Source organism: Lepisma saccharinum, chromosome 11 (assembly GCF_977018435.1).
Source record: "Lepisma saccharinum chromosome 11, izLepSacc3.1, whole genome shotgun sequence".
Classification (NCBI taxonomy): domain Eukaryota; kingdom Metazoa; phylum Arthropoda; class Insecta; order Zygentoma; family Lepismatidae; genus Lepisma; species Lepisma saccharinum.
The window spans coordinates 43,492,101-43,520,085 of NC_139239.1; the positions used below are offsets into that span (position 1 = coordinate 43,492,101).

At 41.2% G+C, this 27,985-nt stretch overlaps 18 non-coding genes and 6 pseudogenes across 18 annotated transcripts; all 24 read right to left on the bottom strand.

Moving 5' to 3' along the window:
• Positions 1-1,055: 1,055 nt before the first annotated feature.
• LOC145995575 (5S ribosomal RNA) lies at positions 1,056-1,174 on the bottom strand. The gene has a single exon (XR_014442621.1). It is a non-coding gene; the product is annotated as a 5S ribosomal RNA (ribosomal RNA).
• Positions 1,175-2,107: 933 nt separating this feature from the next.
• Positions 2,108-2,226, bottom strand: LOC145995394 (5S ribosomal RNA). Its single transcript, XR_014442450.1, has one exon. It is a non-coding gene; the product is annotated as a 5S ribosomal RNA (ribosomal RNA).
• A 935-nt stretch (positions 2,227-3,161) lies between these two features.
• LOC145995656 (5S ribosomal RNA) lies at positions 3,162-3,280 on the bottom strand. The gene has a single exon (XR_014442700.1). It is a non-coding gene; the product is annotated as a 5S ribosomal RNA (ribosomal RNA).
• Positions 3,281-3,664: 384 nt separating this feature from the next.
• Positions 3,665-3,783, bottom strand: LOC145995638 (5S ribosomal RNA). Its single transcript, XR_014442683.1, has one exon. It is a non-coding gene; the product is annotated as a 5S ribosomal RNA (ribosomal RNA).
• A 1,095-nt stretch (positions 3,784-4,878) lies between these two features.
• Positions 4,879-4,997, bottom strand: LOC145995722 (5S ribosomal RNA; annotated as a pseudogene).
• Positions 4,998-6,098: 1,101 nt separating this feature from the next.
• Positions 6,099-6,217, bottom strand: LOC145995506 (5S ribosomal RNA). Its single transcript, XR_014442555.1, has one exon. It is a non-coding gene; the product is annotated as a 5S ribosomal RNA (ribosomal RNA).
• Positions 6,218-7,144: 927 nt separating this feature from the next.
• LOC145995620 (5S ribosomal RNA) lies at positions 7,145-7,263 on the bottom strand. The gene has a single exon (XR_014442666.1). It is a non-coding gene; the product is annotated as a 5S ribosomal RNA (ribosomal RNA).
• Positions 7,264-8,357: 1,094 nt separating this feature from the next.
• On the bottom strand, positions 8,358-8,476 carry LOC145995723 (5S ribosomal RNA; annotated as a pseudogene).
• A 1,101-nt stretch (positions 8,477-9,577) lies between these two features.
• LOC145995673 (5S ribosomal RNA) lies at positions 9,578-9,696 on the bottom strand (annotated as a pseudogene).
• Positions 9,697-10,623: 927 nt separating this feature from the next.
• Positions 10,624-10,742, bottom strand: LOC145995621 (5S ribosomal RNA). The gene has a single exon (XR_014442667.1). It is a non-coding gene; the product is annotated as a 5S ribosomal RNA (ribosomal RNA).
• Positions 10,743-11,842: 1,100 nt separating this feature from the next.
• On the bottom strand, positions 11,843-11,961 carry LOC145995432 (5S ribosomal RNA). The gene has a single exon (XR_014442485.1). It is a non-coding gene; the product is annotated as a 5S ribosomal RNA (ribosomal RNA).
• Positions 11,962-13,420: 1,459 nt separating this feature from the next.
• On the bottom strand, positions 13,421-13,539 carry LOC145995576 (5S ribosomal RNA). The gene has a single exon (XR_014442622.1). It is a non-coding gene; the product is annotated as a 5S ribosomal RNA (ribosomal RNA).
• Positions 13,540-14,472: 933 nt separating this feature from the next.
• Positions 14,473-14,591, bottom strand: LOC145995395 (5S ribosomal RNA). Its single transcript, XR_014442451.1, has one exon. It is a non-coding gene; the product is annotated as a 5S ribosomal RNA (ribosomal RNA).
• Positions 14,592-15,526: 935 nt separating this feature from the next.
• On the bottom strand, positions 15,527-15,645 carry LOC145995657 (5S ribosomal RNA). Its single transcript, XR_014442701.1, has one exon. It is a non-coding gene; the product is annotated as a 5S ribosomal RNA (ribosomal RNA).
• Positions 15,646-16,029: 384 nt separating this feature from the next.
• Positions 16,030-16,148, bottom strand: LOC145995639 (5S ribosomal RNA). The gene has a single exon (XR_014442684.1). It is a non-coding gene; the product is annotated as a 5S ribosomal RNA (ribosomal RNA).
• A 1,095-nt stretch (positions 16,149-17,243) lies between these two features.
• LOC145995724 (5S ribosomal RNA) lies at positions 17,244-17,362 on the bottom strand (annotated as a pseudogene).
• Positions 17,363-18,463: 1,101 nt separating this feature from the next.
• LOC145995507 (5S ribosomal RNA) lies at positions 18,464-18,582 on the bottom strand. Its single transcript, XR_014442556.1, has one exon. It is a non-coding gene; the product is annotated as a 5S ribosomal RNA (ribosomal RNA).
• A 927-nt stretch (positions 18,583-19,509) lies between these two features.
• On the bottom strand, positions 19,510-19,628 carry LOC145995622 (5S ribosomal RNA). The gene has a single exon (XR_014442668.1). It is a non-coding gene; the product is annotated as a 5S ribosomal RNA (ribosomal RNA).
• Positions 19,629-20,723: 1,095 nt separating this feature from the next.
• On the bottom strand, positions 20,724-20,842 carry LOC145995433 (5S ribosomal RNA). Its single transcript, XR_014442486.1, has one exon. It is a non-coding gene; the product is annotated as a 5S ribosomal RNA (ribosomal RNA).
• Positions 20,843-22,301: 1,459 nt separating this feature from the next.
• Positions 22,302-22,420, bottom strand: LOC145995679 (5S ribosomal RNA; annotated as a pseudogene).
• Positions 22,421-23,521: 1,101 nt separating this feature from the next.
• LOC145995508 (5S ribosomal RNA) lies at positions 23,522-23,640 on the bottom strand. Its single transcript, XR_014442557.1, has one exon. It is a non-coding gene; the product is annotated as a 5S ribosomal RNA (ribosomal RNA).
• Positions 23,641-24,567: 927 nt separating this feature from the next.
• LOC145995623 (5S ribosomal RNA) lies at positions 24,568-24,686 on the bottom strand. Its single transcript, XR_014442669.1, has one exon. It is a non-coding gene; the product is annotated as a 5S ribosomal RNA (ribosomal RNA).
• A 1,095-nt stretch (positions 24,687-25,781) lies between these two features.
• LOC145995435 (5S ribosomal RNA) lies at positions 25,782-25,900 on the bottom strand. Its single transcript, XR_014442488.1, has one exon. It is a non-coding gene; the product is annotated as a 5S ribosomal RNA (ribosomal RNA).
• Positions 25,901-27,359: 1,459 nt separating this feature from the next.
• Positions 27,360-27,478, bottom strand: LOC145995680 (5S ribosomal RNA; annotated as a pseudogene).
• Between the last annotated feature and the right edge of the window lie 507 nt (positions 27,479-27,985).

The window sequence follows — 27,985 nt, forward strand, 5'->3', positions numbered from 1 at the left end:
TGCTAACAGTACCTGGTGCTCCCAGGCTGTCACCAATCCAAGTACTTTCCAGATCCGTCGCTGCTTGGTTTCTGTTTTTTGACGAAAACCGGTATATTTAACGCGGTATGTCCGCTGGCGAAATGCACTGCTTTCGGTAAGTTACATATAGGCCACCTTCTAGCTTTCGAGACGAGTCGGGACATCCTACGTTTCGTGGGCAATGCCAAGAATGTGTTGAAGAAACATACGTTTTTGTACTAAAATAATGATACAATTCATTGTAATCATAGTGAGAAAATGTGCTCTAACAAACTTCGAGAGATGTGTTAACATTAAAGCTACAAGATAGGGATTCAAATTTAGTGCAGTGAAAGGGTTTTGAACAAAATATACACCCCATAATAACGCAGACTCGTATTCTCGCCGAAAACTCCCAACGCCGGACCTACGGAGAGAGACACGGCGGATCCAGGCACCGCTATCCACCGCAATTATGGCGGCCGGCTGTAATACGACTGCACCCTTCAAACCAGCATGATAAAAAACTAAAAAAAAACATCGGCTTCCCAGATATTCATATATACTAATAATAATCCTTTGAGCAACAGCCCATGAAGGGCCTGGGCATACCTACGGACTGCCGGTCTCCCTCCCACACTTTCTCTCGTCACCTCTAAACGTGGAGATCTTCAACCAGTATTGGAATAGTCGGGGAGTCAGCCCGACGTATCCCCAGCCGTTATAGTAGGTCGTCTCTACCGGATTACTATCACTCATTCGGAGCTCCCCAATTTCCTTACGATGGTGGGTTGCCACCGGCCCTATACGTAGGCCGAATAAATTCCGACCAGAGCCGGATTCGAACCTACGCCGTCCCACAGCGAACGATCTCAAGACGAGTGAACGCCTTAACCCGCTCGACTACGGAGGAGGACTTCATATATATTAATATACATTTTTTACATATATTATTTGCTTATAGCTATAAAAGAGGTGATTCTGCAGAAACTGTGGATGATTGATCGGTTTCAAATTACAAAAAGGTCATTATCAACCAAAACAAAAAAAAAGGTTGCCAACAGCACCTGGCGTTCCCAGGCGGTCACCCATCCAAGTACTTACCAGGCTCGACGCTGCTTGACTTCGGTGATCGGACGAGAACCGATATATTCAGCGCGGTATGACCGTTGGCGAAAGGTACTGCTTTCAGTAAGATATATATACTCCACCGTCTAGTTTTCGAGACGAGACGTATTATGTCCCGTTTTGTGTGCACTGCCAAGAAAGTGTAGATGAAACGTAAGTGTTACTACACGAAATATTGATACATTTGATTGTAATCATAGTGAGAAAATGTGCTTTAACACTTTTCGAGAGATGTGTTAACATTAAAGCTAAAAGACAGAGAAGGAAATTTTGTGCAGGGTTGGGATGTTAAACAGAAACGCCCAAAAATACATCAAAAAATATGGCAGGAACGTATCCTCGCAGAAAAACTACCAACGCCTGCTGTTTGGGAAGCGATTCTGCAAAAAATATTTGTGATTGATTGACTTCAAGTTACAAAAAAGTCATTATCACCATTAAAAAAGCAAAGGTTGCTAACAGTACCTGGTGCTCCCAGGCTGTCACCCATCCAAGTACTTACCAAATCCGTCGCTGCTTGACTTCTGTTTTGGGACGAAAACCGGTATATTTAACGCGGTATGTCCGTTGGCGAAAGACACTGCTTTCGGTAAGTTACATATAGGCCACCTTCTAGTTTTCGAGACGAGTCGGGACATCTCACGTTTCGTGGGCAATGCCAAGAATATGTAGAAGAAACATAGGTTTTTATACAACAAATAATGATACATTTCATTGTAATCATAGTGAGAAAATGTGCTTTAACAACCTTCGAGAGATGTGTTAACATTAAAGCTAAAAGACAGAGAAGGAAATTTTGTGAAGTGTTTGGTTTTTAAACAAAAAACGCACATAAAATACATCAAATAATATGGCAGGAAGGTATCCTCGCAGAAAAACTACCAACGTCGGCTCTTTGGGGACCGATTCCTCAAAAACTGTGGGTGATTGATTGACTTCAAGTTTCAAAAATGGTCATTATCAGCATTAAAGAAAAGGTTGCCAACAGTACCTGGTGTTCCCAGGCGGTCACCCATCCAAGTACTTACCAGGCCCGACGCTGCTTGACTTCGGTGATCGGACGAGAACCGGTATATTCAGCGCGGTATGAACGTTGGCGAAAGGTACTGCATTCGGTAAGATAGATATACTCCACCGTCTAGTTTTCGAGACGAGACGGGTTATGTCTCATTTTGTGTGCAATGCCAAGAATGTGTAGATGAAATATAATTGTTACTACACAAAATAATGATACATTTCATTGTAATCATAGTGAGAAAATGTGCTCTAACAACCTTCGAGAGATGTGTTAACATAAAAGCTAAAACACAGAGAAGGAAATTTTTTGCAGGTTTGAGATTTTAAACAAAAACGCACAAAAATACATCAAATAATATGGCAGGAACGTATCCTCGCAGAAAAGCTACCAACGCCGGCTCTTCGGGAAGGGATTCTGCAAAATATGTTTGTGATTGATTGACTTCAAGTTACAAAAAAGTCATTATCACCATTAAAAAAGCAAAAACGTTGCTAACAGTAAATGGTGCTCCCAGGCTTTCAACCATCCAAGTACTTACCAAATCCGTCGCTGCTTGACTTCTGTTTTGGGACGAAAACCGGTATATTTAACGCGGTATGTCCGTTGGCGAAAGACACTGCTTTCGGTAAGTTACATATAGGCCACCTTCTAGTTTTCGAGACGAGTCGGGACATCTCACGTTTCGTGGGCAATGCCAAGAATTTGTAGAATAAACATACGTTTTTGTACTACAAATAATGATACAATTCATTGTAATCATATTGAGAAAATGTGCTCTAACAACCTTCGAGAGATGTGTTAACATTAAAGCTAAAAGACAGAGAAGGAAATTTTTTGAAGGGTTGGGTTTTTAAACAAAAAACGCACATAAAATACATACGATAATATGGCAGGAACGTATCCTCGCAGAAAAACTACCATCGCCGGCTCTTCGGGGAGCGATTCTGCAAAAACTGTGGGTGCTTGATTGATTTCAAGTTTCAAAAAAGATCATTATCAGCATTAAGAAAAAGGTCGCCAACAGTACATGGTGTTCCCAGGCGGTTACCCATCCAAGTACTTACCAGGCCCCAAGCTGCTTGACTTCGGTGATCGGACGAGAACCGGTATATTCAGCGCGGTATGACCGTTGGCGAAAGCTGCAGAATTCGATAGGGATTCAAATTTGGTGCAGTGAAAGGGTTTTGAACAAAATATACACCCCATAATAACGCAGACTCGTATTCTCGCCGAAAACTACCAACGCCGGACCTACGGAGAGAGACACGGCGGATCCAGGCACCGCTATCCACCGCAATTATGGCGGCCAGATGTAATACGACAGCACCCTGCAACCCAGAGTGATATGAAATTAAAAAAAAAACATCGGCTTCCCAGATATTCATATATACTAATATACATTTTTTACATATATTATATGCTTACAGCTATAAAAGAGGTGATTCTGCAGAAACTGTGGATGATTGATTGGTTTGAAATTACAAAAATGTCACTATTAACCAAAACAAAGAAAAAGGTTGCCAACAGTACCTGGTGTTCCCAGGCAGTCACCCATCCAAGTACTTACCAGGCCCGACACTGCTTGACTTCGGTGATAGGACGAGAACCGGTATATTCAGCGCGGTATGACCGTTGGCGAAAGGTACTGCTTTCGGTAAGATAGATATACTCCACCGTCTAGTTTTCGAGACGAGACGGGTTATGTCTCGTTTAGTGTGCACTGCCAAGAATGTGTAGATGAAACATAATTGTTACTATTAATGATACATTTCATTGTAATCATAGTGAGAAAATGTGCTTTAACAACCTTCGAGAGATGTGTTAACATTAAAGCTAAAAGACAGAGAAGAAAATTTTGTGCAGGGTTAGGATTTTAAACAGAAACGCCCAAAAATACATCAAATAATATTTCAGGAACGTATCCTCGCACAAAAACTACCAACGCCGGCTCTTCGGGAAGCGATTCTGCAAGAAATGTTTGTGATTTATTGACTTCAAGTTACAAAAAAGGTCATTATCACAATTACAAAAGCAAAAAGGTTGCTAACAGTACCTGGTGCTCCCAGGCTGTCACCCATCCAACTACTTTCCAGATCCGTCGCTGCTTGGTTTCTGTTTTTTGACGAAAACCGGTATATTTAACGCGGTATGTCCGCTGGCGAAATGCACTGCTTTCGGTAAGTTACATATAGGCCACCTTCTAGCTTTCGAGACGAGTCGGGACATCCTACGTTTCGTAGGCAATGCCAAGAATGTGTTGAAGAAACATACGTTTTTGTACTAAAATAATGATACAATTCATTGTAATCATAGTGAGAAAATGTGCTCTAACAAACTTCGAGAGATGTGTTAACATTAAAGCTACAAGATAGGGATTCAAATTTAGTGCAGTGAAAGGGTTTTGAACAAAATATACACCCCATAATAACGCAGACGCGTATTCTCGCCGAAAACTACCAACGCCGGACCTACGGAGAGAGACACGGCGGATCCAGGCACCGCTATCCACCGCAATTATGGCGGCCGGCTGTAATACGACTGCACCCTTCAAACCAGCTTGATAAGAAACTAAAAAAAACATCGGCTTCCCAGATATTCATATATACTAATATACATTTTTTACATATATTATTTGCTTACAGTTTTAAAAGAGGTGATTCTGCAGAAACTGTGGATGATTGATTGGTTTCAAATTACAAAAAGGTCATTATCAACCAAAACAAAAAAAATTTTGCCAACAGTACCTGGTGTTCCCAGGCAGTAACCCATCCAAGTACTTACCAGGCTCGACGCTGCTTGACTTCGGTGATCGGACGAGAAGCGGTATATTCAGCGCGGTATGACCGTTGGCGAAAGGTACTGCTTTCAGTAAGATAGATATATTCCACCGTCTAGTTTTCGAGACGAGACGTATTATGTCCCGTTTTGTGTGCACTGCCAAGAAAGTGTAGATGAAACGTAAGTGTTACTACACCAAATATTGATACATTTGATTGTAATCATAGTGAGAAAATGTGCTTTAACACTCTTCGAGAGATGTGTTAACATTAAAGCTAAAAGACAGAGAAGGAAATTTTGTGCAGGGTTGGGATGTTAAACAGAAACGCCCAAAAATACATCAAATAATATGGCAGGAACGTATCCTGGCCGAAAAACTACCAACGGCGGCTGTTTGGGAAGCGATTCTTCAAAAAATATTTGTGATTGATTGACTTCAAGTTACAAAAAAGTCATTATCACCATTAAAAAAGCAAAAGGTTGCTCACAGTACCTGGTGCTCCCAGGCTGTCACCCATCCAAGTACTTACCAGATCCGTCGCTTCTTGACTTCTGTTTTGGGACGAAAACCGGTATATTTAACGCGGTATGTCCGTTGGCGAAAGACACTGCTTTCGGTAAGTTACATATAGGCCACCTTCTAGTTTTCGAGACGAGTCGGGACATCTCACGTTTCGTGGGCAATGCCAAGAATGTGTAGAAGAAACATACGTTTTTGTACTACAAATAATGATACAATTCATTGCAATCATAGTGAGAAAATGTGCTCTAACAAACTTCAAGAGATGTGTTAACATTAAAGCTACAAGATAGAGATTAAAATTTAGTGCAGTGGAAGGGTTCTGAACAAAATATACACCCCATAATAACGCAGACTTGTATTCTCGCCGAAAAATACCAACGCAGGACCAACGGAGAGAGACAAGGCGGATACAGGCACCCCTATCCACCGCAATTATGGCGGCCAGATGTAATACGACAGCACCCTGCAACCCAGAATGATAAGAAATTAAAAAAAAACATCGGCTTCCCAGATATTCATATATACTAATATACATTTTTTACATATATTATTTTCTGACTGCTATGAAAGAGGTGATTCTGCAGAAACTGTGGATGATTGATTGGTTGCAAATTACAAAAAGTCACTATTAACCAAAACAAAGAAAAAGGTTGCCAACAGTACCTGGTGTTCCCAGACAGTCACCCATCCAAGTACTTACCAGGCCCGACGCTGCTTGACTTCGGTGATCGGACGAGAACCGGTATATTCATCGCGGTATGACCGTTGGCGAAAGGTACTGCTCTCGGTAAGATAGATATACTCCACCGTCTAGTTTTCGAGACGAGACGGGTTATGTCTCGTTTAGTGTGCACTGCCCAGAATGTGTAGATGAAACATAATTGTTACTATTAATGATACATTTCATTGTAATCATAGTGAGAAAATGTGCTTTAACAACCTTCGAGAGATGTGTTAACATTAAAGCTAGAAGACAGAGAAGGAAATTTTGTGCAGGGTTAGGATTTTAAACAGAAACGCCCAAAAATACATCAAAAAATATGGCAGGAACGAATCCTCGCCGAAAAACTACCAACGCCTGCTGTTTGGGAAGAGATTCTGCAAAAAATATTTGTGATTGATTGACTTCAAGTTACAAAAAAGTCATTATCACCATTAAAAAAGCAAAGGTTGCTAACAGTACCTGGTGCTCCCAGGCTGTCACCCATCCAAGTACTTACCAAATCCGTCGCTGCTTGATTTCTGTTTTGGGACGAAAACCGGTATATTTAACGCGGTATGTCCGTTGGCGAAAGACACTGCTTTCGGTAAGTTACATATAGGCCACCTTCTAGTTTTCGAGAAGAGTCGGGACATCTCACGTTTCGTGGGGAATGCCAAGAATATGTAGAAGAAACATAGGTTTTTGTACAACAAATAATGATACATTTCATTGTAATCATAGTGCGAAAATGTGCTTTAACAACCTTCCAGAGATGTGTTAACATTAAAGCTAAAAGACAGAGAAGGAAATTTTGTGAAGTGTTTGGTTTTTAAACAAAAAACGCACATAAAATGCATCAAATAATATGGCAGGAAGGTATCCTCGCAGAAAAACTACCAACGTCGGCTCTTCGGGGAGCGATTCCTCAAAAACTGTGGGTGATTGATTGACTTCAAGTTTCAAAAATGGTCATTATCAGCATTAAAGAAATGGTTGCCAACAGTACCTGGTGTTCCCAGGCGGTCACCCATCCAAGTACTTACCATTCCCGACGCTGCTTGACTTCGGTGATCGGACGAGAACCGGTATATTCAGCGCGGTATGACCGTTGGCGAAAGGTACTGCATTCGGTAAGATAGATATACTCCACCGTCTAGTTTTCGAGACGAGACGGGTTATGTCTCATTTTGTGTGCAATGCCAAGAATGTGTAGATGAAATATAATTGTTACTACACAAAATATAGATACATTTGATTGTAATCATAGTGAGAAAATGTGCTTTAACACTCTTCGAGAGATGTGTTAACATTAAAGCTAAAAGACAGAGAAGGAAATTTTGTGCAGGGTTGGGATGTTAAACAGAAACGCCCAAAAATACATCAAATAATATGGCAGGAACGTATCCTGGCCGAAAAGCTACCAACGCCGGCTCTTCGGGAAGCGATTCAGCAAAATATGTTTGTGATTGATTGACTTCAAGTTACAAAAAAGTCATTATCACCATTAAAAAAGCAAAAACGTTGCTAACAGTAATTGGTGCTCCCAGGCTGTCAACCATCCAAGTAATTACCAGATCCGTCGCTGCTTGACTTCTGTTTTGGGACGAAAACCGGTATATTTAACGCGGTATGTCCGTATGCACTACTTTCGGTAAGTTACATATAGGGCACCGTCTAGCTTTCGAGACGAGTCAGGACATCGTACGTTTCGTGGGCAATGCCAAGAATGTGTAGAAGAAACATACGTTTTTGAACTACAAATAATGATACAATTCATTGTAATCATAGTGAGAAAATGTGCTCTAACAAACTTCGAGAGATGTGTTAACATTAAAGCTACAAGATAGGGATTCAAATTTAGTGCAGTGAAAGGGTTTTGAACAAAATATACACCCCATAATAACGCAGACGCGTATTCTCGCCGAAAACTACCAACGCCGGACCTACGGAGAGAGACACGGCGGATCCAGGCACCGCTATCCACCGCAATTATGGCGGCCGGCTGTAATACGACTGCACCCTTCAAACCAGCTTGATAAGAAACTAAAAAAAACATCGGCTTCCCAGATATTCATATATACTAATATACATTTTTTACATATATTATTTGCTTACAGTTTTAAAAGAGGTGATTCTGCAGAAACTGTGGATGATTGATTGGTTTCAAATTACAAAAAGGTCATTATCAACCAAAACAAAAAAAATTTTGCCAACAGTACCTGGTGTTCCCAGGCAGTAACCCATCCAAGTACTTACCAGGCTCGACGCTGCTTGACTTCGGTGATCGGACGAGAAGCGGTATATTCAGCGCGGTATGACCGTTGGCGAAAGGTACTGCTTTCAGTAAGATAGATATATTCCACCGTCTAGTTTTCGAGACGAGACGTATTATGTCCCGTTTTGTGTGCACTGCCAAGAAAGTGTAGATGAAACGTAAGTGTTACTACACCAAATATTGATACATTTGATTGTAATCATAGTGAGAAAATGTGCTTTAACACTCTTCGAGAGATGTGTTAACATTAAAGCTAAAAGACAGAGAAGGAAATTTTGTGCAGGGTTGGGATGTTAAACAGAAACGCCCAAAAATACATCAAATAATATGGCAGGAACGTATCCTGGCCGAAAAACTACCAACGGCGGCTGTTTGGGAAGCGATTCTTCAAAAAATATTTGTGATTGATTGACTTCAAGTTACAAAAAAGTCATTATCACCATTAAAAAAGCAAAAGGTTGCTCACAGTACCTGGTGCTCCCAGGCTGTCACCCATCCAAGTACTTACCAGATCCGTCGCTGCTTGACTTCTGTTTTGGGACGAAAACCGGTATATTTAACGCGGTATGTCCGTTGGCGAAAGACACTGCTTTCGGTAAGTTACATATAGGCCACCTTCTAGTTTTCGAGACGAGTCGGGACATCTCACGTTTCGTGGGCAATGCCAAGAATGTGTAGAAGAAACATACGTTTTTGTACTACAAATAATGATACAATTCATTGCAATCATAGTGAGAAAATGTGCTCTAACAAACTTCGAGAGATGTGTTAACATTAAAGCTACAAGATAGAGATTAAAATTTAGTGCAGTGAAAGGGTTCTGAACAAAATATACACCCCATAATAACGCAGACTTGTATTCTCGCCGAAAACTACCAACGCAGGACCAACGGAGAGAGACAAGGCGGATACAGGCACCCCTATCCACCGCAATTATGGCGGCCAGATGTAATACGACAGCACCCTCCAACCCAGAATGATAAGAAATTAAAAAAAAACATCGGCTTCCCAGATATTCATATATACTAATATACATTTTTTACATATATTATTTTCTGACTGCTATGAAAGAGGTGATTCTGCAGAAACTGTGGATGATTGATTGGTTGCAAATTACAAAAAGTCACTATTAACCAAAACAAAGAAAAAGGTTGCCAACAGTACCTGGTGTTCCCAGGCAGTCACCCATCCAAGTACTTACCAGGTCCGACGCTGCATGACTTCGGTGATCGGACGAGAACCGGTATATTCATCGCGGTATGACCGTTGGCGAAAGGTACTGCTCTCGGTAAGATAGATATACTCCACCGTCTAGTTTTCGAGACGAGACGGGTTATGTCTCGTTTAGTGTGCACTGCCCAGAATGTGTAGATGAAACATAATTGTTACTATTAATGATACATTTCATTGTAATCATAGTGAGAAAATGTGCTTTAACAACCTTCGAGAGATGTGTTAACATTAAAGCTAGAAGACAGAGAAGGAAATTTTGTGCAGGGTTAGGATTTTAAACAGAAACGCCCAAAAATACATCAAAAAATATGGCAGGAACGAATCCTCGCCGAAAAACTACCAACGCCTGCTGTTTGGGAAGAGATTCTGCAAAAAATATTTGTGATTGATTGACTTCAAGTTACAAAAAAGTCATTATCACCATTAAAAAAGCAAAGGTTGCTAACAGTACCTGGTGCTCCCAGGCTGTCACCCATCCAAGTACTTACCAAATCCGTCGCTGCTTGATTTCTGTTTTGGGACGAAAACCGGTATATTTAACGCGGTATGTCCGTTGGCGAAAGACACTGCTTTCGGTAAGTTACATATAGGCCACCTTCTAGTTTTCGAGAAGAGTCGGGACATCTCACGTTTCGTGGGGAATGCCAAGAATATGTAGAAGAAACATAGGTTTTTGTACAACAAATAATGATACATTTCATTGTAATCATAGTGCGAAAATGTGCTTTAACAACCTTCCAGAGATGTGTTAACATTAAAGCTAAAAGACAGAGAAGGAAATTTTGTGAAGTGTTTGGTTTTTAAACAAAAAACGCACATAAAATGCATCAAATAATATGGCAGGAAGGTATCCTCGCAGAAAAACTACCAACGTCGGCTCTTCGGGGAGCGATTCCTCAAAAACTGTGGGTGATTGATTGACTTCAAGTTTCAAAAATGGTCATTATCAGCATTAAAGAAATGGTTGCCAACAGTACCTGGTGTTCCCAGGCGGTCACCCATCCAAGTACTTACCATTCCCGACGCTGCTTGACTTCGGTGATCGGACGAGAACCGGTATATTCAGCGCGGTATGACCGTTGGCGAAAGGTACTGCATTCGGTAAGATAGATATACTCCACCGTCTAGTTTTCGAGACGAGACGGGTTATGTCTCATTTTGTGTGCAATGCCAAGAATGTGTAGATGAAATATAATTGTTACTACACAAAATATAGAAACATTTCATTGTAATCATAGTGAGAAAATGTGCTCTAACAACCTTCGAGAGATGTGTTAACATAAAAGCTAAAAGACAGAGAAGGAAATTTTGTGCAGGTTTGAGATTTTAAACAAAAACGCACAAAAATACATCAAATAATATGGCAGGAACGTATTCTCGCAGAAAAGCTACCAACGCCGGCTCTTCGGGAAGCGATTCTGCAAAATATGTTTGTGATTCATTGACTTCAAGTTACAAAAAAGTCATTATCACCATTAAAAAAGCAAAGGTTGCTAACAGTACCTGGTGCTCCCAGGCTGTCACCCATCCAAGTACTTACCAAATCCGTCGCTGCTTGACTTCTGTTTTGGGACGAAAACCGGTATATTTAACGCGGTATGTCCGTTGGCGAAAGACACTGCTTTCGGTAAGTTACATATAGGCCACCTTCTAGTTTTCGAGACGAGTCGGGACATCTCACGTTTCGTGGGCAATGCCAAGAATGTGTAGAAGAAACATACGTTTTTGAACTACAAATAATGATACAATTCATTGTAATCATAGTGAGAAAATGTGCTCTAACAAACTTCGAGACATGTGTTAACATTAAAGCTACAAGATAGAGATTCAAATTTAGTGCAGTGAAAGGGTTTTGAACAAAATATACACCCCATAATAACGCAGACTCGTATTCTCGCCGAAAACTACCAACGCCGGACCTACGGAGAGAGACACGGCGGATCCAGGCACAGCTATCCACCGCAATTATGGCGGCCGGATGTAATACGACAGCACCCTGCAACCCAGCATGATAAGAAATTAAATAAAACATCGGCTTCCCAGATATTCATATATACTAATATACATTTTTTACATATATTATATGCTTACAGCTATAAAAGAGGTGATTCTGCAGAAACTGTGGATGATTGATTGGTTTGAAATTACAAAAATGTCACTATTAACCAAAACAAAGAAAAAGGTTGCCAACAGTACCTGGTGTTCCCAGGCAGTCACCCATCCAAGTACTTACCAGGCCCGACACTGCTTGACTTCGGTGATCGGACGAGAACCGGTATATTCAGCGCGGTATGACCGTTGGCGAAAGGTACTGCTTTCGGTAAGATAGATATACTCCACCGTCTAGTTTTCGAGACGAGACGGGTTATGTCTCGTTTAGTGTGCACTGCCAAGAATGTGTAGATGAAACATAATTGTTACTATTAATGATACATTTCATTGTAATCATAGTGAGAAAATGTGCTTTAACAACCTTCGAGAGATGTGTTAACATTAAAGCTAAAAGACAGAGAAGGAAATTTTGTGCAGGGTTAGGATTTTAAACAGAAACGCCCAAAAATACATCAAATAATATTTCAGGAACGTATCCTCGCACAAAAACTACCAACGCCGGCTCTTCGGGAAGCGATTCTGAAAGAAATATTTGTGATTTATTGACTTCAAGTTACTAAAAAGGTCATTATCACCATTACAAAAGCAAAAAGGTTGCTAACAGTACCTGGTGCTCCCAGGCTGTCACCAATCCAAGTACTTTCCAGATCCGTCGCTGCTTGGTTTCTGTTTTTTGACGAAAACCGGTATATTTAACGCGGTATGTCCGCTGGCGAAATGCACTGCTTTCGGTAAGTTACATATAGGCCACCTTCTAGCTTTCGAGACGAGTCGGGACATCCTACGTTTCGTGGGCAATGCCAAGAATGTGTTGAAGAAACATACGTTTTTGTACTAAAATAATGATACAATTCATTGTAATCATAGTGAGAAAATGTGCTCTAACAAACTTCGAGAGATGTGTTAACATTAAAGCTACAAGATAGGGATTCAAATTTAGTGCAGTGAAAGGGTTTTGAACAAAATATACACCCCATAATAACGCAGACTCGTATTCTCGCCGAAAACTCCCAACGCCGGACCTACGGAGAGAGACACGGCGGATCCAGGCACCGCTATCCACCGCAATTATGGCGGCCGGCTGTAATACGACTGCACCCTTCAAACCAGCATGATAAAAAACTAAAAAAAAACATCGGCTTCCCAGATATTCATATATACTAATAATAATCCTTTGAGCAACAGCCCATGAAGGGCCTGGGCATACCTACGGACTGCCGGTCTCCCTCCCACACTTTCTCTCGTCACCTCTAAACGTGGAGATCTTCAACCAGTATTGGAATAGTCGGGGAGTCAGCCCGACGTATCCCCAGCCGTTATAGTAGGTCGTCTCTACCGGATTACTATCACTCATTCGGAGCTCCCCAATTTCCTTACGATGGTGGGTTGCCACCGGCCCTATACGTAGGCCGAATAAATTCCGACCAGAGCCGGATTCGAACCTACGCCGTCCCACAGCGAACGATCTCAAGACGAGTGAACGCCTTAACCCGCTCGACTACGGAGGAGGACTTCATATATATTAATATACATTTTTTACATATATTATTTGCTTATAGCTATAAAAGAGGTGATTCTGCAGAAACTGTGGATGATTGATCGGTTTCAAATTACAAAAAGGTCATTATCAACCAAAACAAAAAAAAAGGTTGCCAACAGCACCTGGCGTTCCCAGGCGGTCACCCATCCAAGTACTTACCAGGCTCGACGCTGCTTGACTTCGGTGATCGGACGAGAACCGATATATTCAGCGCGGTATGACCGTTGGCGAAAGGTACTGCTTTCAGTAAGATATATATACTCCACCGTCTAGTTTTCGAGACGAGACGTATTATGTCCCGTTTTGTGTGCACTGCCAAGAAAGTGTAGATGAAACGTAAGTGTTACTACACGAAATATTGATACATTTGATTGTAATCATAGTGAGAAAATGTGCTTTAACACTTTTCGAGAGATGTGTTAACATTAAAGCTAAAAGACAGAGAAGGAAATTTTGTGCAGGGTTGGGATGTTAAACAGAAACGCCCAAAAATACATCAAAAAATATGGCAGGAACGTATCCTCGCAGAAAAACTACCAACGCCTGCTGTTTGGGAAGCGATTCTGCAAAAAATATTTGTGATTGATTGACTTCAAGTTACAAAAAAGTCATTATCACCATTAAAAAAGCAAAGGTTGCTAACAGTACCTGGTGCTCCCAGGCTGTCACCCATCCAAGTACTTACCAAATCCGTCGCTGCTTGACTTCTGTTTTGGGACGAAAACCGGTATATTTAACGCGGTATGTCCGTTGGCGAAAGACACTGCTTTCGGTAAGTTACATATAGGCCACCTTCTAGTTTTCGAGACGAGTCGGGACATCTCACGTTTCGTGGGCAATGCCAAGAATATGTAGAAGAAACATAGGTTTTTATACAACAAATAATGATACATTTCATTGTAATCATAGTGAGAAAATGTGCTTTAACAACCTTCGAGAGATGTGTTAACATTAAAGCTAAAAGACAGAGAAGGAAATTTTGTGAAGTGTTTGGTTTTTAAACAAAAAACGCACATAAAATACATCAAATAATATGGCAGGAAGGTATCCTCGCAGAAAAACTACCAACGTCGGCTCTTTGGGGACCGATTCCTCAAAAACTGTGGGTGATTGATTGACTTCAAGTTTCAAAAATGGTCATTATCAGCATTAAAGAAAAGGTTGCCAACAGTACCTGGTGTTCCCAGGCGGTCACCCATCCAAGTACTTACCAGGCCCGACGCTGCTTGACTTCGGTGATCGGACGAGAACCGGTATATTCAGCGCGGTATGAACGTTGGCGAAAGGTACTGCATTCGGTAAGATAGATATACTCCACCGTCTAGTTTTCGAGACGAGACGGGTTATGTCTCATTTTGTGTGCAATGCCAAGAATGTGTAGATGAAATATAATTGTTACTACACAAAATAATGATACATTTCATTGTAATCATAGTGAGAAAATGTGCTCTAACAACCTTCGAGAGATGTGTTAACATAAAAGCTAAAACACAGAGAAGGAAATTTTTTGCAGGTTTGAGATTTTAAACAAAAACGCACAAAAATACATCAAATAATATGGCAGGAACGTATCCTCGCAGAAAAGCTACCAACGCCGGCTCTTCGGGAAGGGATTCTGCAAAATATGTTTGTGATTGATTGACTTCAAGTTACAAAAAAGTCATTATCACCATTAAAAAAGCAAAAACGTTGCTAACAGTAAATGGTGCTCCCAGGCTTTCAACCATCCAAGTACTTACCAAATCCGTCGCTGCTTGACTTCTGTTTTGGGACGAAAACCGGTATATTTAACGCGGTATGTCCGTTGGCGAAAGACACTGCTTTCGGTAAGTTACATATAGGCCACCTTCTAGTTTTCGAGACGAGTCGGGACATCTCACGTTTCGTGGGCAATGCCAAGAATTTGTAGAATAAACATACGTTTTTGTACTACAAATAATGATACAATTCATTGTAATCATATTGAGAAAATGTGCTCTAACAACCTTCGAGAGATGTGTTAACATTAAAGCTAAAAGACAGAGAAGGAAATTTTTTGAAGGGTTGGGTTTTTAAACAAAAAACGCACATAAAATACATACGATAATATGGCAGGAACGTATCCTCGCAGAAAAACTACCATCGCCGGCTCTTCGGGGAGCGATTCTGCAAAAACTGTGGGTGCTTGATTGATTTCAAGTTTCAAAAAAGATCATTATCAGCATTAAGAAAAAGGTCGCCAACAGTACATGGTGTTCCCAGGCGGTTACCCATCCAAGTACTTACCAGGCCCCAAGCTGCTTGACTTCGGTGATCGGACGAGAACCGGTATATTCAGCGCGGTATGACCGTTGGCGAAAGCTGCAGAATTCGATAGGGATTCAAATTTGGTGCAGTGAAAGGGTTTTGAACAAAATATACACCCCATAATAACGCAGACTCGTATTCTCGCCGAAAACTACCAACGCCGGACCTACGGAGAGAGACACGGCGGATCCAGGCACCGCTATCCACCGCAATTATGGCGGCCAGATGTAATACGACAGCACCCTGCAACCCAGAGTGATATGAAATTAAAAAAAAAACATCGGCTTCCCAGATATTCATATATACTAATATACATTTTTTACATATATTATATGCTTACAGCTATAAAAGAGGTGATTCTGCAGAAACTGTGGATGATTGATTGGTTTGAAATTACAAAAATGTCACTATTAACCAAAACAAAGAAAAAGGTTGCCAACAGTACCTGGTGTTCCCAGGCAGTCACCCATCCAAGTACTTACCAGGCCCGACACTGCTTGACTTCGGTGATAGGACGAGAACCGGTATATTCAGCGCGGTATGACCGTTGGCGAAAGGTACTGCTTTCGGTAAGATAGATATACTCCACCGTCTAGTTTTCGAGACGAGACGGGTTATGTCTCGTTTAGTGTGCACTGCCAAGAATGTGTAGATGAAACATAATTGTTACTATTAATGATACATTTCATTGTAATCATAGTGAGAAAATGTGCTTTAACAACCTTCGAGAGATGTGTTAACATTAAAGCTAAAAGACAGAGAAGAAAATTTTGTGCAGGGTTAGGATTTTAAACAGAAACGCCCAAAAATACATCAAATAATATTTCAGGAACGTATCCTCGCACAAAAACTACCAACGCCGGCTCTTCGGGAAGCGATTCTGCAAGAAATGTTTGTGATTTATTGACTTCAAGTTACAAAAAAGGTCATTATCACAATTACAAAAGCAAAAAGGTTGCTAACAGTACCTGGTGCTCCCAGGCTGTCACCCATCCAACTACTTTCCAGATCCGTCGCTGCTTGGTTTCTGTTTTTTGACGAAAACCGGTATATTTAACGCGGTATGTCCGCTGGCGAAATGCACTGCTTTCGGTAAGTTACATATAGGCCACCTTCTAGCTTTCGAGACGAGTCGGGACATCCTACGTTTCGTAGGCAATGCCAAGAATGTGTTGAAGAAACATACGTTTTTGTACTAAAATAATGATACAATTCATTGTAATCATAGTGAGAAAATGTGCTCTAACAAACTTCGAGAGATGTGTTAACATTAAAGCTACAAGATAGGGATTCAAATTTAGTGCAGTGAAAGGGTTTTGAACAAAATATACACCCCATAATAACGCAGACGCGTATTCTCGCCGAAAACTACCAACGCCGGACCTACGGAGAGAGACACGGCGGATCCAGGCACCGCTATCCACCGCAATTATGGCGGCCGGCTGTAATACGACTGCACCCTTCAAACCAGCTTGATAAGAAACTAAAAAAAACATCGGCTTCCCAGATATTCATATATACTAATATACATTTTTTACATATATTATTTGCTTACAGTTTTAAAAGAGGTGATTCTGCAGAAACTGTGGATGATTGATTGGTTTCAAATTACAAAAAGGTCATTATCAACCAAAACAAAAAAAATTTTGCCAACAGTACCTGGTGTTCCCAGGCAGTAACCCATCCAAGTACTTACCAGGCTCGACGCTGCTTGACTTCGGTGATCGGACGAGAAGCGGTATATTCAGCGCGGTATGACCGTTGGCGAAAGGTACTGCTTTCAGTAAGATAGATATATTCCACCGTCTAGTTTTCGAGACGAGACGTATTATGTCCCGTTTTGTGTGCACTGCCAAGAAAGTGTAGATGAAACGTAAGTGTTACTACACCAAATATTGATACATTTGATTGTAATCATAGTGAGAAAATGTGCTTTAACACTCTTCGAGAGATGTGTTAACATTAAAGCTAAAAGACAGAGAAGGAAATTTTGTGCAGGGTTGGGATGTTAAACAGAAACGCCCAAAAATACATCAAATAATATGGCAGGAACGTATCCTGGCCGAAAAACTACCAACGGCGGCTGTTTGGGAAGCGATTCTTCAAAAAATATTTGTGATTGATTGACTTCAAGTTACAAAAAAGTCATTATCACCATTAAAAAAGCAAAAGGTTGCTCACAGTACCTGGTGCTCCCAGGCTGTCACCCATCCAAGTACTTACCAGATCCGTCGCTTCTTGACTTCTGTTTTGGGACGAAAACCGGTATATTTAACGCGGTATGTCCGTTGGCGAAAGACACTGCTTTCGGTAAGTTACATATAGGCCACCTTCTAGTTTTCGAGACGAGTCGGGACATCTCACGTTTCGTGGGCAATGCCAAGAATGTGTAGAAGAAACATACGTTTTTGTACTACAAATAATGATACAATTCATTGCAATCATAGTGAGAAAATGTGCTCTAACAAACTTCAAGAGATGTGTTAACATTAAAGCTACAAGATAGAGATTAAAATTTAGTGCAGTGGAAGGGTTCTGAACAAAATATACACCCCATAATAACGCAGACTTGTATTCTCGCCGAAAAATACCAACGCAGGACCAACGGAGAGAGACAAGGCGGATACAGGCACCCCTATCCACCGCAATTATGGCGGCCAGATGTAATACGACAGCACCCTGCAACCCAGAATGATAAGAAATTAAAAAAAAACATCGGCTTCCCAGATATTCATATATACTAATATACATTTTTTACATATATTATTTTCTGACTGCTATGAAAGAGGTGATTCTGCAGAAACTGTGGATGATTGATTGGTTGCAAATTACAAAAAGTCACTATTAACCAAAACAAAGAAAAAGGTTGCCAACAGTACCTGGTGTTCCCAGACAGTCACCCATCCAAGTACTTACCAGGCCCGACGCTGCTTGACTTCGGTGATCGGACGAGAACCGGTATATTCATCGCGGTATGACCGTTGGCGAAAGGTACTGCTCTCGGTAAGATAGATATACTCCACCGTCTAGTTTTCGAGACGAGACGGGTTATGTCTCGTTTAGTGTGCACTGCCCAGAATGTGTAGATGAAACATAATTGTTACTATTAATGATACATTTCATTGTAATCATAGTGAGAAAATGTGCTTTAACAACCTTCGAGAGATGTGTTAACATTAAAGCTAGAAGACAGAGAAGGAAATTTTGTGCAGGGTTAGGATTTTAAACAGAAACGCCCAAAAATACATCAAAAAATATGGCAGGAACGAATCCTCGCCGAAAAACTACCAACGCCTGCTGTTTGGGAAGAGATTCTGCAAAAAATATTTGTGATTGATTGACTTCAAGTTACAAAAAAGTCATTATCACCATTAAAAAAGCAAAGGTTGCTAACAGTACCTGGTGCTCCCAGGCTGTCACCCATCCAAGTACTTACCAAATCCGTCGCTGCTTGATTTCTGTTTTGGGACGAAAACCGGTATATTTAACGCGGTATGTCCGTTGGCGAAAGACACTGCTTTCGGTAAGTTACATATAGGCCACCTTCTAGTTTTCGAGAAGAGTCGGGACATCTCACGTTTCGTGGGGAATGCCAAGAATATGTAGAAGAAACATAGGTTTTTGTACAACAAATAATGATACATTTCATTGTAATCATAGTGCGAAAATGTGCTTTAACAACCTTCCAGAGATGTGTTAACATTAAAGCTAAAAGACAGAGAAGGAAATTTTGTGAAGTGTTTGGTTTTTAAACAAAAAACGCACATAAAATGCATCAAATAATATGGCAGGAAGGTATCCTCGCAGAAAAACTACCAACGTCGGCTCTTCGGGGAGCGATTCCTCAAAAACTGTGGGTGATTGATTGACTTCAAGTTTCAAAAATGGTCATTATCAGCATTAAAGAAATGGTTGCCAACAGTACCTGGTGTTCCCAGGCGGTCACCCATCCAAGTACTTACCATTCCCGACGCTGCTTGACTTCGGTGATCGGACGAGAACCGGTATATTCAGCGCGGTATGACCGTTGGCGAAAGGTACTGCATTCGGTAAGATAGATATACTCCACCGTCTAGTTTTCGAGACGAGACGGGTTATGTCTCATTTTGTGTGCAATGCCAAGAATGTGTAGATGAAATATAATTGTTACTACACAAAATATAGATACATTTGATTGTAATCATAGTGAGAAAATGTGCTTTAACACTCTTCGAGAGATGTGTTAACATTAAAGCTAAAAGACAGAGAAGGAAATTTTGTGCAGGGTTGGGATGTTAAACAGAAACGCCCAAAAATACATCAAATAATATGGCAGGAACGTATCCTGGCCGAAAAGCTACCAACGCCGGCTCTTCGGGAAGCGATTCAGCAAAATATGTTTGTGATTGATTGACTTCAAGTTACAAAAAAGTCATTATCACCATTAAAAAAGCAAAAACGTTGCTAACAGTAATTGGTGCTCCCAGGCTGTCAACCATCCAAGTAATTACCAGATCCGTCGCTGCTTGACTTCTGTTTTGGGACGAAAACCGGTATATTTAACGCGGTATGTCCGTATGCACTACTTTCGGTAAGTTACATATAGGGCACCGTCTAGCTTTCGAGACGAGTCAGGACATCGTACGTTTCGTGGGCAATGCCAAGAATGTGTAGAAGAAACATACGTTTTTGAACTACAAATAATGATACAATTCATTGTAATCATAGTGAGAAAATGTGCTCTAACAAACTTCGAGACATGTGTTAACATTAAAGCTACAAGATAGAGATTCAAATTTAGTGCAGTGAAAGGGTTTTGAACAAAATATACACCCCATAATAACGCAGACTCGTATTCTCGCCGAAAACTACCAACGCCGGACCTACGGAGAGAGACACGGCGGATCCAGGCACAGCTATCCACCGCAATTATGGCGGCCGGATGTAATACGACAGCACCCTGCAACCCAGCATGATAAGAAATTAAATAAAACATCGGCTTCCCAGATATTCATATATACTAATATACATTTTTTACATATATTATATGCTTACAGCTATAAAAGAGGTGATTCTGCAGAAACTGTGGATGATTGATTGGTTTGAAATTACAAAAATGTCACTATTAACCAAGACAAAGAAAAAGGTTGCCAACAGTACCTGGTGTTCCCAGGCAGTCACCCATCCAAGTACTTACCAGGCCCGACACTGCTTGACTTCGGTGATCGGACGAGAACCGGTATATTCAGCGCGGTATGACCGTTGGCGAAAGGTACTGCTTTCGGTAAGATAGATATACTCCACCGTCTAGTTTTCGAGACGAGACGGGTTATGTCTCGTTTAGTGTGCACTGCCAAGAATGTGTAGATGAAACATAATTGTTACTATTAATGATACATTTCATTGTAATCATAGTGAGAAAATGTGCTTTAACAACCTTCGAGAGATGTGTTAACATTAAAGCTAAAAGACAGAGAAGGAAATTTTGTGCAGGGTTAGGATTTTAAACAGAAACGCCCAAAAATACATCAAATAATATTTCAGGAACGTATCCTCGCACAAAAACTACCAACGCCGGCTCTTCGGGAAGCGATTCTGAAAGAAATATTTGTGATTTATTGACTTCAAGTTACTAAAAAGGTCATTATCACCATTACAAAAGCAAAAAGGTTGCTAACAGTACCTGGTGCTCCCAGGCTGTCACCAATCCAAGTACTTTCCAGATCCGTCGCTGCTTGGTTTCTGTTTTTTGACGAAAACCGGTATATTTAACGCGGTATGTCCGCTGGCGAAATGCACTGCTTTCGGTAAGTTACATATAGGCCACCTTCTAGCTTTCGAGACGAGTCGGGACATCCTACGTTTCGTGGGCAATGCCAAGAATGTGTTGAAGAAACATACGTTTTTGTACTAAAATAATGATACAATTCATTGTAATCATAGTGAGAAAATGTGCTCTAACAAACTTCGAGAGATGTGTTAACATTAAAGCTACAAGATAGGGATTCAAATTTAGTGCAGTGAAAGGGTTTTGAACAAAATATACACCCCATAATAACGCAGACTCGTATTCTCGCCGAAAACTCCCAACGCCGGACCTACGGAGAGAGACACGGCGGATCCAGGCACCGCTATCCACCGCAATTATGGCGGCCGGCTGTAATACGACTGCACCCTTCAAACCAGCATGATAAAAAACTAAAAAAAAACATCGGCTTCCCAGATATTCATATATACTAATAATAATCCTTTGCGCAACAGCCCATGAAGGGCCTGGGCATACCTACGGACTGCCGGTCTCCCTCCCACACTTTCTCTCGTCACCTCTAAACGTGGAGATCTTCAACCAGTATTGGAATAGTCGGGGGGTCAGCCCGACGTATCCCCAGCCGTTATAGTAGGTCGTCTCTACCGGATTACTATCACTCATTCGGAGCTCCCCAATTTCCTTACGATGGTGGGTTGCCACCGGCCCTATACGTAGGCCGAATAAATTCCGACCAGAGCCGGATTCGAACCTACGCCGTCCCACAGCGAACGATCTCAAGACGAGTGAACGCCTTAACCCGCTCGACTACGGAGGAGGACTTCATATATATTAATATACATTTTTTACATATATTATTTGCTTATAGCTATAAAAGAGGTGATTCTGCAGAAACTGTGGATGATTGATCGGTTTCAAATTACAAAAAGGTCATTATCAACCAAAACAAAAAAAAAGGTTGCCAACAGCACCTGGCGTTCCCAGGCGGTCACCCATCCAAGGACTTACCAGGCTCGACGCTGCTTGACTTCGGTGATCGGACGAGAACCGATATATTCAGCGCGGTATGACCGTTGGCGAAAGGTACTGCTTTCAGTAAGATATATATACTCCACCGTCTAGTTTTCGAGACGAGACGTATTATGTCCCGTTTTGTGTGCACTGCCAAGAAAGTGTAGATGAAACGTAAGTGTTACTACACCAAATATTGATACATTTGATTGTAATCATAGTGAGAAAATGTGCTTTAACACTCTTCGAGAGATGTGTTAACATTAAAGCTAAAAGACAGAGAAGGAAATTTTGTGCAGGGTTGGGATGTTAAACAGAAACGCCCAAAAATACATCAAATAATATGGCAGGAACGTATCCTGGCCGAAAAACTACCAACGGCGGCTGTTTGGGAAGCGATTCTTCAAAAAATATTTGTGATTGATTGACTTCAAGTTACAAAAAAGTCATTATCACCATTAAAAAAGCAAAAGGTTGCTCACAGTACCTGGTGCTCCCAGGCTGTCACCCATCCAAGTACTTACCAGATCCGTCGCTTCTTGACTTCTGTTTTGGGACGAAAACCGGTATATTTAACGCGGTATGTCCGTTGGCGAAAGACACTGCTTTCGGTAAGTTACATATAGGCCACCTTCTAGTTTTCGAGACGAGTCGGGACATCTCACGTTTCGTGGGCAATGCCAAGAATGTGTAGAAGAAACATACGTTTTTGTACTACAAATAATGATACAATTCATTGCAATCATAGTGAGAAAATGTGCTCTAACAAACTTCAAGAGATGTGTTAACATTAAAGCTACAAGATAGAGATTAAAATTTAGTGCAGTGAAAGGGTTCTGAACAAAATATACACCCCATAATAACGCAGACTTGTATTCTCGCCGAAAAATACCAACGCAGGACCAACGGAGAGAGACAAGGCGGATACAGGCACCCCTATCCACCGCAATTATGGCGGCCAGATGTAATACGACAGCACCCTGCAACCCAGAATGATAAGAAATTAAAAAAAAACATCGGCTTCCCAGATATTCATATATACTAATATACATTTTTTACATATATTATTTTCTGACTGCTATGAAAGAGGTGATTCTGCAGAAACTGTGGATGATTGATTGGTTGCAAATTACAAAAAGTCACTATTAACCAAAACAAAGAAAAAGGTTGCCAACAGTACCTGGTGTTCCCAGACAGTCACCCATCCAAGTACTTACCAGGCCCGACGCTGCTTGACTTCGGTGATCGGACGAGAACCGGTATATTCATCGCGGTATGACCGTTGGCGAAAGGTACTGCTCTCGGTAAGATAGATATACTCCACCGTCTAGTTTTCGAGACGAGACGGGTTATGTCTCGTTTAGTGTGCACTGCCCAGAATGTGTAGATGAAACATAATTGTTACTATTAATGATACATTTCATTGTAATCATAGTGAGAAAATGTGCTTTAACAACCTTCGAGAGATGTGTTAACATTAAAGCTAGAAGACAGAGAAGGAAATTTTGTGCAGGGTTAGGATTTTAAACAGAAACGCCCAAAAATACATCAAAAAATATGGCAGGAACGAATCCTCGCCGAAAAACTACCAACGCCTGCTGTTTGGGAAGAGATTCTGCAAAAAATATTTGTGATTGATTGACTTCAAGTTACAAAAAAGTCATTATCACCATTAAAAAAGCAAAGGTTGCTAACAGTACCTGGTGCTCCCAGGCTGTCACCCATCCAAGTACTTACCAAATCCGTCGCTGCTTGATTTCTGTTTTGGGACGAAAACCGGTATATTTAACGCGGTATGTCCGTTGGCGAAAGACACTGCTTTCGGTAAGTTACATATAGGCCACCTTCTAGTTTTCGAGAAGAGTCGGGACATCTCACGTTTCGTGGGGAATGCCAAGAATATGTAGAAGAAACATAGGTTTTTGTACAACAAATAATGATACATTTCATTGTAATCATAGTGCGAAAATGTGCTTTAACAACCTTCCAGAGATGTGTTAACATTAAAGCTAAAAGACAGAGAAGGAAATTTTGTGAAGTGTTTGGTTTTTAAACAAAAAACGCACATAAAATGCATCAAATAATATGGCAGGAAGGTATCCTCGCAGAAAAACTACCAACGTCGGCTCTTCGGGGAGCGATTCCTCAAAAACTGTGGGTGATTGATTGACTTCAAGTTTCAAAAATGGTCATTATCAGCATTAAAGAAATGGTTGCCAACAGTACCTGGTGTTCCCAGGCGGTCACCCATCCAAGTACTTACCATTCCCGACGCTGCTTGACTTCGGTGATCGGACGAGAACCGGTATATTCAGCGCGGTATGACCGTTGGCGAAAGGTACTGCATTCGGTAAGATAGATATACTCCACCGTCTAGTTTTCGAGACGAGACGGGTTATGTCTCATTTTGTGTGCAATGCCAAGAATGTGTAGATGAAATATAATTGTTACTACACAAAATATAGATACATTTGATTGTAATCATAGTGAGAAAATGTGCTTTAACACTCTTCGAGAGATGTGTTAACATTAAAGCTAAAAGACAGAGAAGGAAATTTTGTGCAGGGTTGGGATGTTAAACAGAAACGCCCAAAAATACATCAAATAATATGGCAGGAACGTATCCTGGCCGAAAAGCTACCAACGCCGGCTCTTCGGGAAGCGATTCAGCAAAATATGTTTGTGATTGATTGACTTCAAGTTACAAAAAAGTCATTATCACCATTAAAAAAGCAAAAACGTTGCTAACAGTAATTGGTGCTCCCAGGCTGTCAACCATCCAAGTAATTACCAGATCCGTCGCTGCTTGACTTCTGTTTTGGGACGAAAACCGGTATATTTAACGCGGTATGTCCGTATGCACTACTTTCGGTAAGTTACATATAGGGCACCGTCTAGCTTTCGAGACGAGTCAGGACATCGTACGTTTCGTGGGCAATGCCAAGAATGTGTAGAAGAAACATACGTTTTTGAACTACAAATAATGATACAATTCATTGTAATCATAGTGAGAAAATGTGCTCTAACAAACTTCGAGACATGTGTTAACATTAAAGCTACAAGATAGAGATTCAAATTTAGTGCAGTGAAAGGGTTTTGAACAAAATATACACCCCATAATAACGCAGACTCGTATTCTCGCCGAAAACTACCAACGCCGGACCTACGGAGAGAGACACGGCGGATCCAGGCACAGCTATCCACCGCAATTATGGCGGCCGGATGTAATACGACAGCACCCTGCAACCCAGCATGATAAGAAATTAAATAAAACATCGGCTTCCCAGATATTCATATATACTAATATACATTTTTTACATATATTATATGCTTACAGCTATAAAAGAGGTGATTCTGCAGAAACTGTGGATGATTGATTGGTTTGAAATTACAAAAATGTCACTATTAACCAAGACAAAGAAAAAGGTTGCCAACAGTACCTGGTGTTCCCAGGCAGTCACCCATCCAAGTACTTACCAGGCCCGACACTGCTTGACTTCGGTGATCGGACGAGAACCGGTATATTCAGCGCGGTATGACCGTTGGCGAAAGGTACTGCTTTCGGTAAGATAGATATACTCCACCGTCTAGTTTTCGAGACGAGACGGGTTATGTCTCGTTTAGTGTGCACTGCCAAGAATGTGTAGATGAAACATAATTGTTACTATTAATGATACATTTCATTGTAATCATAGTGAGAAAATGTGCTTTAACAACCTTCGAGAGATGTGTTAACATTAAAGCTAAAAGACAGAGAAGGAAATTTTGTGCAGGGTTAGGATTTTAAACAGAAACGCCCAAAAATACATCAAATAATATTTCAGGAACGTATCCTCGCACAAAAACTACCAACGCCGGCTCTTCGGGAAGCGATTCTGAAAGAAATATTTGTGATTTATTGACTTCAAGTTACTAAAAAGGTCATTATCACCATTACAAAAGCAAAAAGGTTGCTAACAGTACCTGGTGCTCCCAGGCTGTCACCAATCCAAGTACTTTCCAGATCCGTCGCTGCTTGGTTTCTGTTTTTTGACGAAAACCGGTATATTTAACGCGGTATGTCCGCTGGCGAAATGCACTGCTTTCGGTAAGTTACATATAGGCCACCTTCTAGCTTTCGAGACGAGTCGGGACATCCTACGTTTCGTGGGCAATGCCAAGAATGTGTTGAAGAAACATACGTTTTTGTACTAAAATAATGATACAATTCATTGTAATCATAGTGAGAAAATGTGCTCTAACAAACTTCGAGAGATGTGTTAACATTAAAGCTACAAGATAGGGATTCAAATTTAGTGCAGTGAAAGGGTTTTGAACAAAATATACACCCCATAATAACGCAGACTCGTATTCTCGCCGAAAACTCCCAACGCCGGACCTACGGAGAGAGACACGGCGGATCCAGGCACCGCTATCCACCGCAATTATGGCGGCCGGCTGTAATACGACTGCACCCTTCAAACCAGCATGATAAAAAACTAAAAAAAAACATCGGCTTCCCAGATATTCATATATACTAATAATAATCCTTTGCGCAACAGCCCATGAAGGGCCTGGGCATACCTACGGACTGCCGGTCTCCCTCCCACACTTTCTCTCGTCACCTCTAAACGTGGAGATCTTCAACCAGTATTGGAATAGTCGGGGGGTCAGCCCGACGTATCCCCAGCCGTTATAGTAGGTCGTCTCTACCGGATTACTATCACTCATTCGGAGCTCCCCAATTTCCTTACGATGGTGGGTTGCCACCGGCCCTATACGTAGGCCGAATAAATTCCGACCAGAGCCGGATTCGAACCTACGCCGTCCCACAGCGAACGATCTCAAGACGAGTGAACGCCTTAACCCGCTCGACTACGGAGGAGGACTTCATATATATTAATATACATTTTTTACATATATTATTTGCTTATAGCTATAAAAGAGGTGATTCTGCAGAAACTGTGGATGATTGATCGGTTTCAAATTACAAAAAGGTCATTATCAACCAAAACAAAAAAAAAGGTTGCCAACAGCACCTGGCGTTCCCAGGCGGTCACCCATCCAAGGACTTACCAGGCTCGACGCTGCTTGACTTCGGTGATCGGACGAGAACCGATATATTCAGCGCGGTATGACCGTTGGCGAAAGGTACTGCTTTCAGTAAGATATATATACTCCACCGTCTAGTTTTCGAGACGAGACGTATTATGTCCCGTTTTGTGTGCACTGCCAAGAAAGTGTAGATGAAACGTAAGTGTTACTACACGAAATATTGATACATTTGATTGTAATCATAGTGAGAAAATGTGCTTTAACACTTTTCGAGAGATGTGTTAACATTAAAGCTAAAAGACAGAGAAGGAAATTTTGTGCAGGGTTGGGATGTTAAACAGAAACGCCCAAAAATACATCAAAAAATATGGCAGGAACGTATCCTCGCAGAAAAACTACCAACGCCTGCTGTTTGGGAAGCGATTCTGCAAAAAATATTTGTGATTGATTGACTTCAAGTTACAAAAAAGTCATTATCACCATTAAAAAAGCAAAGGTTGCTAACAGTACCTGGTGCTCCCAGGCTGTCACCCATCCAAGTACTTACCAAATCCGTCGCTGCTTGACTTCTGTTTTGGGACGAAAACCGGTATATTTA